Raw genomic sequence first — 13,280 nt, forward strand, 5'->3', positions numbered from 1 at the left:
GGCAGCCTTTGCTTATTCCTACTGATCATGCTGACACCTGTATATTCATGTGGGATATTTTGGAAAACTGGACTTGTATTGAAGATGTGGGTATAGAGTAAAAAGGGTTCTAGCGCTGATCCTAGGGCAGGAGTGCTCAATGCTGGCTTTGGGAGACACCATTCAGGTTTTCAGGCTATCTACAATGAATATGTATCAGAGATTCCACCTAATGGAAGTAGTCTGTGCAATTTTCATGCATATTCATTGTGGCTAGCCTAAAAACCATAACTGGCTTGAGTGTCCCAAGGACCAATGTACTAAGGGAAACAGCTGATGGTTTCTTAGGGTTTGATATACCACCTCTCATTACAAAACAGTGAGGCAGTTTACAAAAGAATACAACTAAGAACTATAGAAAGGGGAAACAATAGGCTAAAGGTAGCAGAACAGTAGGGCAAAGAGAAACAGTGAACAAGCAATAACTCGTGACAATCCAGTACGTCAACTCTGGATCCTATTCGCAAGGTCAATTGGAAAATGTTTGTCTTAAATTCCGCTCTAAACTTGGCATAAGACAACTTGGTCTTCAGTGAAATGGAAGAGAATCCTTGAGTAGAGGAACTGTGTAGAAGTTGGCAGATTGACAAGTGGGTTCCAGAGCAGCAGGGGAGACAAATGGAACACATAGATGATCGTGGAGAGAACTGAGAGCTTTCCCAGGCTTATAAGGGATAACTAGCAATGACATGAATGGGGGCATGCCAGTGTGCAAAGCCTTTTGTGCTAAGGTAAGTTTAAAACTGAATGTGGTGGTAGACTGGTAACCAGTGCTGCTGCTTGATTAACAAAGGGGTAATATGCTCAAATTTAGAGGCAAGAGCTAAAATTCAAATGGCAGGTAGACTGGTAACCAGTGCTGCTGCTTGATTAACAAAGGGGTAATATGCTCAAATTTAGAGGCAAGAGCTAAAATTCAAATGGCAGTCTTCTGGACAGTGTGTAGTTACTTGATGGAGTACTGTGTTAATCCAGTGTAGATGGTATTGCAGTAGTCAGCCTGGATTAGATAAGAGCATATAGAAGCATTTTATTTGAGAGAGTCCAAAAAACATAGGACTGAGTGGAATTTGCAGAGGGCAAGAAAACGATCTGAGCAGGACAGATTTGAGGTTCAAAAGTGAGATGTTGGGTTAATAATTACCCCAAGGTATTTGAATGAAAGGAGTTAATAGGGCGAAATGCATGTAGCAACCCAAACAGCCACAGGTTTTGAGGAGAAGCTGATGTTCAGAGAACCACTTAGTAACAGCATCCAGGCCGAAATGAGCTGAGGTGACAGGGTGTAGTGAGTGAGGATGTTGTATGCAGAAAGGCTGAAGCTTTGGATGAGGGTGGCAAGTGGGATTAGAAAGATCTTGAATAAGAGTGGAGCGAGTACTGAGCCTTGTAGAACAGTACAGGATAAAGGAAGGAGAAAATATGGAGACTGATCATAGAGCAATGAATGGAACTAATCTGGTAAAATAAGGTGTGATCAATGAGAACAAATGCAGTGAAAAGGTAGAGAAATAAGGAGTGCTATTTTTTCCCGTCATCTAAGGCAGAATGTAATTCACTGAGAAGGGGTGGTTGTGCTGTGGCCAATATGAGAACTGGACTGTTGGGGTGCAGAATGTGGAAAGATTCAATGTGTTGTGAAAATTGATGAAATACGATTGTTGGCTGCAAGAGATACTGCAGATTGGTAAATTGAGGTATCGATGTGGTTCAGGCTGGGGTGTTGAAGGATAAAATTTAATTTAAAGCATGTTTCCAGGGGAGTGGGACAACTTTTGGAGACCAGATTGGCAATATCCAGCATTTCATTGTTAAGGTTGGTTGAGCATCAGTTTTGTCTTGCATCAGATCCTCAACACTGTGAAGCATTTTTCATGGCCATAAAATCAACTTTAGCAAAGATTGAACAACTTATTGGACAACAAGGATTCTCATGAGGAATGGTGATGCACTAGCTTATCTGTGCCTGCATAACTACCTTGATAATGGTCCTGCTGATAGGACTTGCACTAGAGATTGTTTTCCATCAGTGAGACAGATCATCTTATAGGATATTTAATATTCACTAAAATACCAAGCAGTCTCAAACTCATTGCCTTTTCAGAGTTTACTCTATTTAGAAAGATGCTAAAAACCTTTTCATAAATACATATTTCATGGATTATATTGAGTTACATTTATAATTCTTGGAATGTTGGCTTATCCACTCCATTGAACTTGTGCAATCTGTATAGAACTGTTAAGGTAGTTGTGTAACATAACATAGTATTGGACGGGTTGTAGACCAAGACAAGAAGCAGGATTTCTTACTACAATTGATTCATAAGAGCATACTGGTTCAGACCAATGGGCCATCTAGCCCTAGAGGCTGTTTCCAACAGCAGCCAATCCAAGTAACTGGCAGAATCCCAACAGTAGCAAGATTCTATGCTACTGAGGAGCAAGAGCATCTTTGGAATGAGTAGGTGAGTGATGTACACCACTGAGATGAGAGAATGAAGTTGAAAGGAGGTCCTAAGTTAAACCTCCTTTATGCACACTTTGTGGAGGAGTGGCCTAGTGGTTAGGGTGGTGGACTTTGGTCCTGAGGAACTGAGTTTGATTCCCACTTCAGGCACAGGCAGCTCCCTGTGACTCTGGGCAAGTCACTTAACCCTCCATCCTCTAGTCCCCAAAGAACCATGAAACTAAAGGGAATTTCACAGGTAAAATGTGCAACATAAAACTCTCATCACCAGTTGCTTATACCTAAGTCTAGCCTGGCCTCATGTTTAAAGGTGGTGATTGTTAGGACACACAATGTTGTCTCTGATGCCGTTTACAAGGTATTGTAAAAAAGAGATTTGTCCTTTTGGACATGTGTAAAATAAGGATCAGCAAACAAGCATAAGTGGTATATTTAGTTAAAAAGGTATGTTTGACATGCTTTTGAATGAAGGGAGAAAGTCGTCAAGCAATTGTAAACTTGTGCCCTTGCCAAAAGTATACTACTAAACTGAGTGATGTGGAGGGAGGGGAGAGAAACACAAAACCTTGTGCTATAACCGATGCCACTTTCAAAAATTACTAATGTCGGCTGCCAAATGAAGTTTCTGCCTAGTGCACTGGGGTTCCTGTAATCCAGCATATCTTCCCTTCCCAGTCTACCTTAGGCATTTTTCTTTTGAGTGCATGTCAGTGTGGCAGCAATTCCAATAAGCTGTGTTGACCTCTGAACTTTCCTTCTGTCCATGTCCAACCCAGGTGGAAATTAGAATTTTTTTTTTTTTTTTGGTGGGGGGGGGGGGGGGGAGAATGCAGCAGTGGGAAAGATCAGGTTGGTACACAAAGCTTATTGGAATTGCTGCTGCACGGGCATACTCTCTAAAGCAAAATGCCTTGAGGGAGATGTTAAATGGGGTGAAAAAGGAAATGCTTTTAAGGTACACAAGGAAGAGGGGCTGAGGGAGGAAACTGCCAAACCAGGCATGGGAGAGGGGACTGAAGGAAGAATTGATGGCTTGGAAAGAAGAATGAACTGCGTGAGATTGGAGCCTGAGGGGGAGGGAGGGAAAATGAGAGATGTTGGACCTGGAGTTATGTGGGCAGGAAGAGAAGGAGAAATTGCTGGATCATGGAGGGGAAGGGGAAAAACAGAAAAGATGGGGCAGGAAGATGCTGGGGGGGGGAGGGAGGAGGAGAGGGAGGGAAATAAGCCAGGGAGATGTTGGGTTGCAAGGATAGAGGGTGGGAGAGATCAAGGGGCAGGGGTGACAGGGAGATGAGGGTAGCAATGTGTTTTGTTTTTTGTTTTTTTTAAATTTAAAAATCTTATCCCACCCATGGAATAACAGGCTGGGGCAGGCATGAGATGGGGAAATGGGAGTGCTAGGGCATGAGTGAAGGAGATGGGGAAATTTATACATGCCTGAAAAGTAAAAAGGGTGAAGGTGAAATTTTGAGTGGCTAGACAGGCAGAAAAGAAAAAAATGGGAAAGATCAATATGTCTGAGTAGTGAGGGACAGCACGGAGGAGAAAAGACAAAAGAACAGCAACCACTACAAGGAGAATTAGCAGAAGACAAACATGGTGAAAATAAAATACCCAGCCAACAAAGATAGAGGTGTTTGATTTTGAATTAACAGGACTGTTAGCAGTGGGATGTGTGCTTTGCAGATATCTGCATTTCTATTTCTCATGTATTACAATACTCCAGGGTCAAGTGGCTGGGGTTCCCAGTTCAATTTTGATCTTCATATTTCTAAGTTTTGATCCCTTATTCTGTTGGTGAAGGTATGTGTTCTCTCTGGGAAGAAGTCATGGAAAAGTTTTTTTGTGTGATAGTAATGGTGGAGGGAATCAGCACCCCCCTTTAATTTCTGCCCTGGGCCCAAAATGTCACACCTGCCTTGTGTCCCAAAGCCATTCAGGGCACCCTGTTTCTTTGCAAATGGTATGAAGTACATCATAGTCTTCGGCAGTTTTCTTGTCACCCCTACCCCCCCCCCCAAGTCAGGTCATGGTTTGTGACGTAATCTTAAAATTGGGAAGTCTTATCTGTTCCTCAGCCTCGCCAAACCAGCGCTTCTCAAGCTGATCCTTGTGTCCAATCAGTCAGGTTTTCAGCATATCCACATGGGATTGTACATCTAATGTCCTTCCATTCTAATAGAGCAAAAGGATCATAGTCTCTCAACCTGCTGCTTGGAAACATTCCTTCCCCTCATCTTCTATTCACAAATTAGTGGCCATCATAAAGGATGGTTCCTTCTTTTCTGCTCTTCCTCTTCATATTCTGACTTCCCCCATCAATTTCCTCAAGGACCCCAAATAAGGCTTCAGGCATTCTTGATCTATCCTCACCCACTACATCCCCTCCCCCCCCCACCAGGTCTTCCATAGTGATAGTTTAAACACTTTTCAGTACCACAGCTCTATAACAACCTCTGAATATTAGCAACCTTATCTCTTTCCCCCTAACAGCAGCTGGCTAATCCTTTCTCTACTCTCAACCCAGAGAATCCTCTCTGCCACTGCTTTAAATAGCATACTGGTATATGAACCAGAAGCTACCTACACAATAAATGGTGTCCTTTTGCTAAGTAGCGGCAAGAACTAATGTGTGCTTACTGTGAAAGGAAAATGCACTACTGTGGGGCACACAGGTGTGCAGGAGTCCTATGGTAGTGTTGGCATCTGCACATGCTTCCCCCACCCCCCCCCCCATGCTCAAAACTACTTTATATGTTTTAGGGCTGGGGTGGAGTCGAATAGACATGCTCAACACTAATTGGTTAGCATAGCTACATTTCCATGCACTTACCTATTAGCCTATGGCTAGTGCCAGGTGTTGGTAAGGGCTCAAGTGCTAGCTGGGAAATTAGTCCTTGGCCATTAATTGAGGAAATGAGTTTGGCCATTTTTACAGCTGCACTAAGTGGCTTCAGCGCATGGGGAAACCTACATGCTAGTCATAGCACAAGTCACCTTTTAGTGCAGCTTAGTAAGTGTATCCCTATGCTTGGGAAGTACCAGAAGCTTGTAAGCAGCTACTCTACCCCACTGGCTTAGAAAAACAGATTTGAACCCTTCATTGCTGCATTAATATTTCCAATCAATGGAGAGTAATTAAGCTGAAACAACCTCTCAATGTTGAGAGCTGCACCCCTAAATACCAGAATGCTCCCAAAACCCCCTGCCAGTCCAGTTGCTGAAAACCCAGGCTTAGAGCTTCTGTCTTCCCCTGATTTAATTTATACCTCATATGTGGGATATTCCCAGGGGTGTGCTGGTAAATTTTTAACAGGCTCTTTCTCTGGACGTAGCCAGCTCTGCAGTTGGAAGGGCCAGGGGTGGCCGGGGTGGAATGGGGGAGCAACACTTGCCCTTCGTGCGGGCATGCTAGTCATACCTTTGCTGGCAGCCAATAAATGGACTGCCACCACTTCCAACGTCTTGCTCTGAGCAGCATGCTGGAACTTCTCACATGCTCGAAGTCCCAGCCTGCTGCCCAGAGCTGGAAACAAGGAGCGGGGAAGCAGCAGTAGTCTATTTACGTGGCTGGCAGGGCTCAGCATCCCCACCAGCAAAGTAAAAGTGAATTCAGCAGGGGGCCCAAGCCCACATTTTGGGAGCCAGTTGTTAAAGTAGGGCCCTCCATGACTACCTTAACAACCGGCTCCCAAAATTCTTAAACTTAACTGGCTCGTGAGAGCCTGCTCCAGCACACCACTGGATATTCCTGTAAGTCCTGAAGTAGGAATGGCGCTGATTCTGCATAACTACCAAGTGTTATCTGCCTAAAGCGTAATCTTATGTTTTGTTGTCCCTATTGCCACTGGTTCTATATTCTCATTGAGTTGGATATGGACAGCTAAGAGCTCAATCACAAGTACAGATAGCATAGGAGAGGACACCCCTATCTAGAGCCACGAAAGAGCTGAAACTCTTCAGAATAAACCCCATTAACCACTATTTGTGAGCATGGATGGAACTACAGTGCACTTAATCCAAAATTTTTCCCTACTCTATCTAACCAGGTATGCAGAAAGCCCCACCAAATCCTGTCAAACACCTTTTCCATGTCAAATGTCCCCACACGAAGTAGGCTCCTGTTTCTCCTGCACCCAATAGAATCTGGGGAGCACATTTTTCAGATGGCTTGCCAGAACTTTAGCTACCTACCTTTGCATCAGAATTCAGTAAGGCTATAGGCCTGTAGCTCTCACATGTATCAGCAGGTTTCCTGTCTTTGAAGAACCACCACGTTGGCCATGTACATTGTCTCTGGGAGACCTTTCTCAGTGAGAGTGTGACCAACCACCCTTAGATCATCCACTAGCTCCTGACTATAGGGAAACCATTATCCCCCCTAGCTAACTGTTTAATAGCCTGCTCTACCTTAATGGCATTAACTGGAGTATTTGACTCAACCTGTCTCTCGTACCTTTGAAAAACCTGCTTTATATACCATCCCATCTGTTCACTAGGCCCACTTCCCTCTGAGGAGTATAGACCCTTAGAAAACTTCAGAAACTCCTGTCATCTACTTACTCTGTCCCCACTGCGAGCTCTTTGACCACTCTACCAGCCCTCTTCAATTTTCATGCCAAATCCCCATGTTCCAGGAAGTGACTTTGTCAAAGTTTTTCTAAGGGTCACATCTAGTAACTAAAGGGTCCTTTTACAATGGCGTGCTGAAAAATGGCTTGTGGTAGTGTAGGCACGGGTTTTGGGCATGCACTGATCCATTTTTTTTTCTTTAGCGTGCCTGTATAAAAAGGCCTGCTTTTTTTTTTTTTTTGCCAAAAATGGACGTGCAGCAAAATCAAAATAGCCGTGTCCATTTTCTGTCTGGGACCTTACCGCCAGCCATTGACCTAGTGGTAAAGAATCTGGCCGGTAATGACCTATGCGTGTCCATTATGTGCGCCAGAAAAGAAACATTTTTCAGATGCTCATAGTGGACGTGTGCAAACATTGAAATTACCGCAAGGGCAACGTGGTAACCGGGCAGTAACTCCAATTTGGCATGCATAGGCACTTATGCGGCTTAGTAAAAGGGCCCCTAAGAGTTTTGTCCTCCCTAAGCATATGCTCACTTTGCCTCTTCTCCAGAAACTCATAGTGTGTCCAATGATTCTTCTCTTTCTTTCTTCAATTGAGCACCCAGCTGAGTTAGAACCCCTCTCGTATAGGCTTTGCTACATCCCACTCTAAGAACTCCCTCCACCCCTTACACAACTATCTATTACTCTCTTCCTTTTGCAACAGTCCAGTGTTAAGCCTCCACTGAACAGGACCCTCCCCTGCTTTTTTGTATACTTCTAAATTTTGTAGTTCCTCTCACCCTCAGCTCTTGTAGTTTAATTATAACACATCACTTTGCCATTCCCTCTAACTGTAGTATAATAAAACTAATAAACCATACTGAGCTCTGTAACTGAGTTGTGGTATCACATCCTTCCCCTTCAACAATTCCTTCCTCTAACAGTTTCTAGAAAAATCACTTAAAAGGGCACTGATTTCAGGATTTGGAATAATTAAGTAAACCTTAAACACACACATCCATACCACAATTTTTTTTCCTCATTGTAAATATAGCCTAAATCCATATTTACTTGAAAATAATTTGTTCTATTTTTAAATTAATATTCAAATATTTCCCTTCATTTTAGACTCATCTTTTATATTAACAATAGCAATTGCAGTATGTAGAATTTCCTATATGCAAACTAAGCACTTTGAAAGATGGACAGATTTGGGGGTACAGGGGAGACAGACCCTCCAGGTGGCCGCAGGGTTAGCCCCTCCCCCCAACCCCAGGTGTGGTCTGTCTAGGTGTTGTGTGAGAAGGCCATATGCAAAATGAGTCTGAAAAAAAAATTGTGGTTTGGAGATGTGGGCACTGTTTCTAGTGCCAGGTTAGGGTAGAGTCTTATTTTAAAGCCATTTTACTTTACTGCAGGCTGCTGACTGGAGGCCTGCAGCATGTGTTCATCCTCCTCATAATGCTAACTCTATTAATGGCACAAGGCAGAGCAGCAGACCCCCAGGCACACCCAAAGCTCCCTGTTGGTCCTCTATACCTCAAAAGCTGGAGTCACTGGGAAACCACTCCAGGCAGAATCCTTGTCAGACCAGTCTCCAACCTCTACACCATCACTATGCAGCCAACATGGCCCCTTCTTGGACCCTTACACACACACACTGCCTGCCTGCCCCCCCCCCCCCCCCCACACCCACACTGCATGGGTCATGTACATATACCCCTACTGCATCCCAGTATACAAAAACCATTACTCCCGTACCTTTAGACATCTCAACAGCAGACACCCACCTCACCTGACCTACATAGCAAACCTATGGGGACTTTATTCAAAGGTAATACAGTGAGAACTGCACTATGTGCATGAATACCCATTCTTCATTTGATTCAAAAACAGGACTACTACATCCAGTTGACAAATTCTCTTAGTTCAAACCCTCAACGTCTTTGCCACATTGAACTCTCCTCAAAGTGCCTTCACCTACAACTCCTTCACTTTCTCCCCAGACTCTAGCTGAGTACTTTCATGATAAGGTTAACAAGATTAAACTTGAATTCTCAACCAAGTCACCTCCACCTCTCCTTCCCTCAGTTCATTCTCTCAACCCTCCTTCAACCTTCCTCCTTTTTCTGAAATCACTCAAGAGGAAACTGCACATTTTCTTTCCTCCTCAAAACTAACTGTGGAGGAGTAGCCTAGTGGTTAGTACAGTGGACTTTGATCCTGGGGAACTGGGTAAGTCACTTAACCCTCCATTGCCCCAGGTACAAATAAGTACCTGTGTAGAATATGTAAACCACTTTGAATGTAGTTGCAAAAACCACAGAAAGGAGGTATATCAAGTCCCATTCTTCTGATCCTATTCCCACCCATCTACTTACCACTCTCTCTCCTATTGTAAAACCTTTTATCTGTCATATTCTGTCTTTCATTTTCCATTGCGACTGTTCCTGATGTCTTCCAATATGCCATAGTCGCATCGCTCCTTAAAAAAAACCTTAATTGGACCTCTACCTGTCCTTCCAACTATCGCCTCATCTCCCTCCTCCTTTTCCTATCCAAGATACTTGAACGTGCTGTTTACCACTGTTCTTTTGACTTTTTTCTCAAGCTATTCTTGATCCATTTTAAATCTGGCTTTTGCCTTCTTCATTCAACTGAAACAGTGCCTACTAAACTCTCCAATGACCTGTTCCTAGCCAGATCCAAGGTCTTTAGCTGCTGCTTTTGACACTGTTGATCACTGTCTACACTTTGATATGCTGTCCTCACTTGGATTTCAGGGCTCTGTTCTTTCCTGGTTTTCTTCTTATCTCTTCCATCCTACTTTTATTGTATATTCTGGTGGATCCTCCTCCACTTCTATCCCACTATCAGTTGGTGTACCTCAGGGATTTGTCCTAGGACCTACTTCTTTTCTCCATCTACATTGCTTCCCTTGGTACTCTGATCTTATCCCGTGGTTTTCAGTATCACATTTATGCTGATGCTCAGATCTATCTCTCCAAACCAGAAATTTCAGAAGGAATCCAGGTCAAAGTATCAGTCTGCCTGTCTGATATTGCTTCCTGGATGCCTTACCGCCACCTGAAATTAAACATGACCAAGACTGAGCTTATCTTCCCCCCCCCCCCCCCCCCCCCCCCCCCCCCAAAACCAACCTCTCCTCTTCCCCCATTCTCTGTCGCTGTGAATAACACTCTCATCAGCTTGTAACCTTGGGGTCCTCTTTGACACCTCTCCTTCTCTGCATATATTCAACAGCCTGCTAAAACCTGTTTCTTTCTCTATAGTATCACCAAAATTTGTCATTTCCCCCCTCTATCACCTCTCGCTTAGACTATTGCAACTTGGTTCTCACAGGTCTCCCACAAAGCCATCTCTCTCCCCTTCAATCTGTTCAAAATTCTACTGCACCACTTAAATTCCACTGGTGTCGCTATGCTCATATTAGCCCTCTCCGCATTCACGCTGCAGCTCTTCAGTACCTCTCCCTGTGAACGCCATTCACTGGGTATATTTCTTTCTGCACCCTTCTCCATGGCTAACTCTAGACTCCATTCCTTTTATCTTGCTGCACCATATGCCTGGAATAGACTGCCTGAGCTGGCACAACAAGCTCCATCTCTGGCAGTCTTCAAATCTAGGCTAAAAGCCCACCTTGTTGATGCTGCTTTTAACTTCTAACCTTTACTCGTTTAGTACTCATGTGTTATTCTCACCTTGGTAATTCTCTTATCCCTTATTCATCCTGTTTGTCCTAATTAGATTGTAAGCTCTGTTTAGCAGAGAGTGTCTCTTGTCTACTGTTCAGTGCTGTGTATGTCTAGTTGTGCTATAGAAATTAGTAGTATTTAGACTTGTATCTATGCAACCTGGCTACTTGAGGGGACTGGCCCAATAGTGTTAGGGTTTTTTGATCAAGAACTAGTTAATGAGGGGAAGGGTGGCAGTCATCTTCAAAGAGTTTTTTTTTTCTTTTTGGGCAAGCCCACAAGATTGTAATTGCCCATTCTCTCAATTTCTACTTTAATTCTAACAATTTAGAATGGACAGGGAGCATTCAAAAGGTACATGCCTACTCCCACTATCCACCCACACTCCCACTTCCTCACTAGAGGTCTGAAAGGGACATGCCACTGGCCTCTACTACATTGAGAAATATGGTGTTAAAAGGGGCCCATCTTAATTTTTCTGCCTAGAGTCTTATGAGCGCATGAGTGGTACAGCGGCAGGGTTCCTTAAAAACATTTCCTCACTGGTGTTGAAGCTAAACCATCTTATGGCAGGTACCACTAATTGCTGAGCCCAAGGGCTGGGGCTCAGGCAGGGAGGTGGTTAAATGCTTTGGGGCTGAAGAGATCAGAAAGGCCCTGAGCAAAGAGGGCTCCAGGAGAGAGACCCCCCCCAAGTGCACAGGTCTCCTGGAGGGAGGTTTCAAGTGAAGGAATCCTCCCAAAGTTTGGCTGGGCTGCTGTACCTCTGGAGGAGTACCAGGGAAGCAAGGAGTGGCTCTAGCTCAGGTTTGCAACCTGGCTTAAGAAGTAGACACACGAATTGCATGAGAAGAAACAGAAAACTGCAAGGGTAGAAAGGTGCCTTTAGTTGTGAAGGCTGAGGTCCTGAATGTCTCAGATGCTGCCAGGCCTGGATTTATGTGTGAATAACTCTCTCCTTCCCTTCTCTATTCTCCTCATCCCTATGATGTCCAATATGTCTCTCATGTCGTCTTTCCCTCCTGTCCCATGCAGTATTCAGCATTTTACCTCTCTGCCTCTGGGGTGGTAGGCAATGTTTATAGAAGATGCAACATGATTGGTGCTATGCCATGAGCTCCTACCCCCTGAATTTGTTTTAGAGGGGGTGGCAACCAGGAGACCTTTGAGCACACAAATGCTCAAGGCCCTAAACAACAATGGGAATGGATGTTGTTGGTTTGAACTGATTGGCAGAAGAGTATCAGCTGATAGGATTTCAAAGAGGTATGAAAAACGCTGTCACCATTTTTGAGACAAATAAAATTACTCTGACTGCTAGAGTTATTTTGTTAGCAGGACATTGAAGGTAGCATTGCTGTGGCAGAAGTTTATGAATGTGAGGTGAAATATAATGGCAGGTGGAGTTGGAAACAAGTTGGGTGGAGTCGGGGTTGGTAAAAATGTACCAACTTCAAAATAAAAACTTTTATCATTTTATACTTATTTTTTTGTCCTATTAAAGCCTCCTATCAATTCATTTTTTGCAGGGCCATTAATCAATAGGCATTCACCAACCTAATGTGACAAACTCTCTGGTTGACAGCTGGTATTTAAGACCAACATGTACTTCAGTCATTTGCTGCTTCAGCTTGTAACTGAAAGGAAGGGAAGGAGACATATCTGGAAAATTTTGTTTGACAATTACAAAAAAATAAAATAAAAACTCAATGTCAAAGAAGCTTTCCATGAAGTCATCTATGTTTGAGCATTTCAGCATAGCTCAAGATGGATAATATTTTGAGTGTCAGTGTATGATGTAGGACCCAGATCCTGTGATGCCAAGATCAGCACATATTCAGATAAAAATGCTCCTATAAGAGCATCCAATCTCAAAAGACATAGCGCTTTCATCCAGAACTATTCAAAGCTGTGAGAAAGCTGACAGCAAAAGCAAAGATCCAATGCCCAGTACTTCCAGACAGGCAAAGGACTAGAAAAGTTCACAGATATCAGTTACAGGATATTTTGTCAGTGACAAAGTTACTGTAACAATGACAGTTGTACATTCATGAAACATATTGTACAACTTGTCATAAAAGATAGTGTACCTCTATCATTATTTTCACGACCAGATTTTATTTGTCTGAATGAAGAAATGGCCCGCAAACTTGATGTTTCTCTGGAAAGAGACCATGTTAGAAAAATGGTGTGTAAAGAAGCCCTTAACCATAGTAATAGTAAATGACGGCAGATAAAGACCTGAATGGTCCATCCAGTCTGCCCAAAAAGATAAAACTAATTTTACATGGTATGTGATACTTTATTCCCGAGTTTGATTTGTCCCTGATTTTCTCAGGGCACAGACCATAAAAGTCTGCCCAGCACAGTTCCTATACTGAAAGTTCTGAAGCTAATGTTGAAGGCCCTTAAAATTTACATTCCAGCCCATCCATATCTATTCAGCCACAATCAGGGCACAGACCATAGAAGTCCGCCCAGCACTGGCTTTACTCT

The sequence above is a fragment of the Microcaecilia unicolor genome, chromosome 2, assembly GCF_901765095.1.
Source record: "Microcaecilia unicolor chromosome 2, aMicUni1.1, whole genome shotgun sequence".
Lineage (NCBI taxonomy): Eukaryota > Metazoa > Chordata > Amphibia > Gymnophiona > Siphonopidae > Microcaecilia > Microcaecilia unicolor.